Genomic DNA, 6,000 nt, shown 5'->3' on the forward strand with positions numbered 1-6,000 from the left:
GCGCCTGTAGTCCCACCTGCTCGTGAGGCTGAGGCAGGAGAATGGTGTGAACCCGGGAGGCGGAGCTTGCAGTGAGCCTAGATCGTGCCACTGCACTCCAGCCTGGGCGACAGAGCAAGACTCCGTCTAAAAAAATAAAAAATAAAAAAGAAAAAAAGAAAGAAAGAAAGAAAATAGGATTTCTGTTAAAGTTAACTCTTCTAGGCAGCATCTTAAGCAGCATAAAAGAAAAACAGGCCAGGTGCAGTGGCTCATGCTTGTAATCCCAGTGTGAACAACATAGTGAGACTCCATCTGTACAAAACTTTTAAGAAAATTAGCCAGGTGTGATGGTGCCCACCTGTAATCCCAGCTACACAGGAGGCTGAGGTGGGAGGATCACTTGAGCCCAGGAGTTGGAGGCTGCAGTGAGCTATGATCGTACCAATGCTCTCCAAACTAAGCAACAGAGTAAGACCTGGCCACTAAAAAATTTTTAAAAAGAAAAATAAGGCCAGACGCAGTGGCTCACGCCTGTAATCTCAGCACTTTGGGAGGCTGAGGCAGGTGGATAACCTGAGGTCGGGAGTTTGAGACCAGCCTGACCAACACGGAAAAACCCCATCTCTCTAAAAATACAAAAAATTAGATGGGCGTGGTGGCGCATGCCTGTAATCCCAGCTACTCGGGAGGCTGAGGCAGGAGAATCGTTTGAACCCTGGAGGTGGAGGTTGCAGTGAGCCGAGATTGCGCCATTGCACTCCAGCCCAGGTGACAGTGCGAGACACTGTCTCAAAAAAAAAAAAAAAAAGCCACCAAGCAAAACTTCCTAAAAGTTGCCAGTAGCCATCCCCCTCTTCTGCTTCCAGGCCCAGTAAGGTGCCTTATATCTCCCAGCCTTGCTTCTAAATGCACTCCAAGGCCAGGCACAGTGGCTCATGCCTGTAATCCCAGCCCTCTGGGAGGCCCAGGTGGGAGGATCACTTGAGCCTAGGGATTTGAACCAACCTGGGCAACATAGGGAGACCCCATCTCTATTTATTTAAAAAAAAAAAAAAGTAAAATTAAAATACACTCCAAGTGTCAACACTTCACGCAGAAAACAGAAATGTTGAAGTTAGCCTTGCCTCCCCAGCTGCTCAAGGACCTTTTGAAATCTTCAACTGAGTGCCCAGCGAAGGCTGGGGAAGGGGCGGGGACTGTCCATCCTCCTTCCCAATACCAGTGGTTTATCAGTGTATTCAGCCCACAAAGCAAGTCCCTTCTCTAGGTACAGGGGAAAATTTCATTAGTAAAAAAATAAGAATTTTCCCCTTCAATCCATTAAAATTATAAAAATACATAAAACAAGATAGAAATGACAGAATGTTCTCAATAAATTGTCCATATAAAAGGCCATACTCTGGCTGGGCACGGTGGCTCACGCCTGTAATCCCAGCACTTTGGGAGGCCGAGGTGGGCAGATCACGAGGTCAGGAGCTCGAGACCATCCTGGCTAAAACAGTGAAACCCTGTCTCTACTAAAAGCACAAAAAATTAGCCGGGCATGGTACCGGGCAACTGTAGTCCCAGCTACTCTGGAGGCTGAGGCAGGAGAATGACATGAACCCAGGAGCAGGGCTTGCAGTGAGCCGAGATCGCGCCACTGCAATCCAGCCTGGGCAACAGTGCAAGACTCCGTCTCAAAAAAAAAAAAAAAAAGCCATACTCATCCTCAGAGATTGCAACCAAACGATACATTAATTAATTAATTTAAAAAATGTTTCAAAGGTTATATTCAGCCTAAGAATGATTCACACAAACTTTTTTTTTTTTTTTTTTTTTTGAGACGGAGTCTTGCTCTGTCGCCCAGGCTGGAATGCAGTGGCACGATCTCAGCTCACTGCAACCTCCACCTCCCAGGTTCAAGCGATTCTCCTGCCCCAGCCTCGCGAGTAGCTGGGATTATAGGCACGCACCACCACACCCAGCTAATTTTGTATTTTTAGTAGAGACAGGGTTCTGCCTTGTTGGTCAGGCTGGTCTTGAACCCCTGACCTCAAATGATCCACCTACCTCGGGCTCCCAAAGTGCTGGGATTACAGGTGTGAGCCACTGCACCTAGCCCACACAAACTTTGGAATCTTGATTACCTCTGAAAATCTTTGGGTAGACGGGGGAGTGTCCCAAGATTTTCATTTTGAACCACTGTTCATAATAGTGAGGAAGAATAAAGTCAAATTACAGAGAGAAATAAATTATGAAAGATTCCATGCTATAGACCAGTGCCGTGGCACATACCTGTGGTCTCAGCTACTCAGGAGGTAGGAGGATCACTTGAGCCCAGGAGTTTGAGGCTTCAGTGAGCTATAATTGTGCCACTGTTATTCCCGCCTGGGTGATAGGTGAGACCCTGTCTCTTAAAAAAAAGAAAAAAAAAAAAAAGAAAGAAAGAAACAGTGCAGTCATAAAAGAGAATGAGATCATGTCTTTTGCGGGAACATGGATGGAGCTGGAGGCCATTATTCTCAGCAAACTAACGCAGAAACAGAAAACCAAACACTGCATGTTCTCACTTATAAATGGGAGCTAAATGATGAGAACTTAGGAACACAAGGAAACAACAGACACTGGGGTCTACTTGAGGTGGGAGGGTGGGAGGAGGGAGAGGAGGAAAACAGAGAACTATTGGGTACTGGGCTAAATGCCTGCATGATGAAATAATCTGTACACCAACCCCCCATGACATAAGTGTACCTATGTACCCCTTACAGGTGTAAGCCACCGCGCCCGGCCAGTAATTACAATAAGGAGACGCTATGTACAGTTGTCTCCCTCCAGATGACCTGGTCACTTCTCCACTCTTTGGGCTAAATTGTGCCCCCCATGTTGAAGCCCTAACCCCCAGTACTTTAGAATGTGACTGCATTTGGAGATAAGTTATTTAAAGAGGTGATTAAGTTAAAATGAGGCTGTTAAGGTGGGTGATAATCCAATCTGACTGGCATCCTTATAAAAGGAGGAAATTTGGCCCCAGAGAGACATCAGGGTTGTGCACACACAGAGCAACGTCCCTGTGAGGACACAGAAAGAAGGCAGCCATCTGCCGGCCAAGGAGAGGCCTCAGGAGAAACCCACTCTGCAGACACCTTGATCTTGGACTTCCAGTCTCCAGGACTGTGGGAGAATAATGGTCTCCCGTAGTTGAAGATCCAGTCTGTGGTGCTTTGTCACATCAGCCCCACCAGACCAACACAGCAGGTGTCTTTGATCCTTATACATCCCTTCAGTAGGTCCCAGGGATTTGTGTTACCCAAAATGTTTCCTCCTAGATGGAAAACTCTGAAAGCAGGTGGAAGCTTTCCCCCTCATTTTCCTCTTGCTGAACACACCCCTGCCCTGCAGGACCAGCTCTGGGCTGCTGCCTCCTGCTTTCCTCTTTCGAAGTCATTCTGCCAACTTGGAGATTTGGATTTGGGTGAGCTGTGCTGGGGGTGGGATGTGGGGCAGAGTCTCCCCATCCGAAGAAAGACAGGAGTTTCTGATCCTGGGATTTCGGGTTTGCTGAAGGGTGCTTGTGCGGGTGGCACTCACTTTTCTCTCTTCTTGCTGTAGTTGTCCTCTAAGAGAAAGGTACCAGAAGCTCATTCTCCGCTCTTTGAGACACCTTCAAGCTTCGCAGCGTCTGTCTGTCTCTCTCTCTCTCTCCTGGGTCCCCCTACTGCACAGCCTACTCATACCCAGTGTCCTTGGCTGGCTCCGCCCTTCTCATGCAATTGGTGCTCTCAGATTCCACGCCTCTACATTATGTTCATTATCTACTCTCCCTTGCCAATGCCAACGCCAATGCCTAAACCTCCTCCTCGAAGCTAATGACTGACCCCACAGTGGTGTCACAGTGTTGAATACAGGAATCCCTCAAGGTGTACAAAGAAGTCCCACCTCCCCTCTAAGCATCATCCCTCCCTCAATTTGCAAAAGAAAGGCACACCTCTCATTTACCCCAGACTGTTAACACCTTCCAGGCAGCAAAGGTGCAATTGAAAAGGTTGATTTACTGTGGGTGCTGAAGAAGGAAAATTAATCCTTTACAGATTGGATGGTTTAGCCAGGTGTAATGGTTCACCCCTCTAATCTCAGAACTTTGGGAGGTTAAAGGGGGAGGATTGCTTGAGTGTAGAAGTTCGAGAGCAGCCTGCACAACACAGTGAGACCCTAACTCTACAAAATACAAAAATTAGCCAGGCATGGTGGCATGAGACTGTAGTCCCAGCTAATCAGGAGGCTGAGGTGTGAGAATCACTTGAGCCCAGGAGGTCAAGCCTGCAGTGTGCCGTGATCATGCCAGCGCACTTCAGCATGGGTGACAGAGCAAGACTCTGTCTAAAAAAAAAAAAGGCCGGGCGTGGTGGCTCACACCTGTAAACCCAGCACTTTGGGAGGCCGAGACGAGCGGATCATTTGAGGTCAGGAGTTCGAGACCAGCCTGACCAAAATGGTGAACCCCCCGGCTTTATTAAAAAATACAAAAATTAGCTGGGCGTGGTGGCAGGCGCCTGTAATCTCAGCTACTCGGCAGACTGAGGCAGGAGAATCACTTGAACCCAGGAGGCGGAGGTTGCAGTGAGCCAAGATCACGCCACTGCACTAGAGCCTGGGCAACAGAGTGAGACTCCCTCTCAAAAAAAAAAAAAAAAAAAAAAGTTGCGTGGTTTCCAATACTTGGTTTTCAACAAAAGTGAAGGAGGATCTAATAGACTCCTCAGCTGAATATTTCATTTGAAATGATTTTCAGTGGTAGATTTTCCTGGTGCATATAACTGAAGCATTCAAGGAGTTGAGTGATATTGTTATAACAACTATTTTTTTTTCCTGTGACTTTCTGGAGTTTGGTGATGTCGGAAATTTAAAATGCTGTTTGGGGCCAGGTGCGGTGGCTCATGCCTGTAATCCCAGCACTTTGGGAGGCTGAAGTGGGCGGATCACCTGAGGTCAGGAGTTTAAGACCAGACTGGCCAACATGGTGAAACCCTGTCTCTACTGAAAATATAAAAATTAGCTGGGAGTCCGGGCATGGTGGCTGTTTGTAATCCCAGAACTTTGGGAGGCCAAGGCCGGCAGATCACCTGAGGTCGGGAGTTCGAGACCAGCCTGACCAACATGGAGAAACCCCATCTCTACTAAAAATACAAAAACTAGCTGGGCGTGGTGGCGCGTGCCTGTAATCCCAGCTACCTGGGAGGCTGAGGCAGGAGAATCACTTGAACCCGGGAGGCATAGGTTGCAGTGAGCTGAGATCTTGCCACTGCACTCCAGTCTGGGTGACAGAGCTAGACTCCGTCTCAAAAAAACAAAACAAAACAAAACAAAACAAAACAAAACAAAACAAAGCCTGGGTGTGGTGGCTCACGCCTGTAATCCCAGCAATTTGGGAGGCCGAGGCAGGTGGATCACGAGGTCAGGAGTTAAGAGACCAGCCTGGCCAAGATGGTTAAACCCCATCTCTACTAAAAATACAAAAATTAGCGGGGCGTGGTAGCGGGTTCCTGTAATCCCAGCTACTTGGGAGGCTGAGGCAGAGAATTGCTTGAACCGGGGAGGCAGAGTTTGCAGTGAGCCGAGATTGCACCACTGCACTCCAGCCTTGGTGACAGAGTGAGACTCTGACTCAAAAAAAAAAAAAATTGTTGTTGAGGTTTCAGTGTCCACAGATATTTCAATTCATGAAACTTTCATTTTATAAAGCAAAACCAAGTTGTAATATTAAAATCTTCACATCTTTATTGCAATGCTCAGAATACAGGTGGCTCAGGAGTTAGCTTCTTAAATAAGTTTACACATGAGGATTATCAGGTTAACAGATGGGGGATCTGAGGATTAGGCTTGCTACTGAGTCTTTAATATGATTTCTGTTACAAAGCCTGGAAGTTGGAAGTGCTACCTATATTCATTTAAAAGACTTCATGTTCTGAATGTGAAGCATGTTCAATGTACTCGTTGTATTTAAAAAAACTATGAATCAAATTTTTTATTAAAAAAGAT

This window comes from Pan troglodytes, chromosome 22 (assembly GCF_028858775.2).
Source record: "Pan troglodytes isolate AG18354 chromosome 22, NHGRI_mPanTro3-v2.0_pri, whole genome shotgun sequence".
Classification (NCBI taxonomy): Eukaryota; Metazoa; Chordata; class Mammalia; order Primates; family Hominidae; genus Pan; species Pan troglodytes.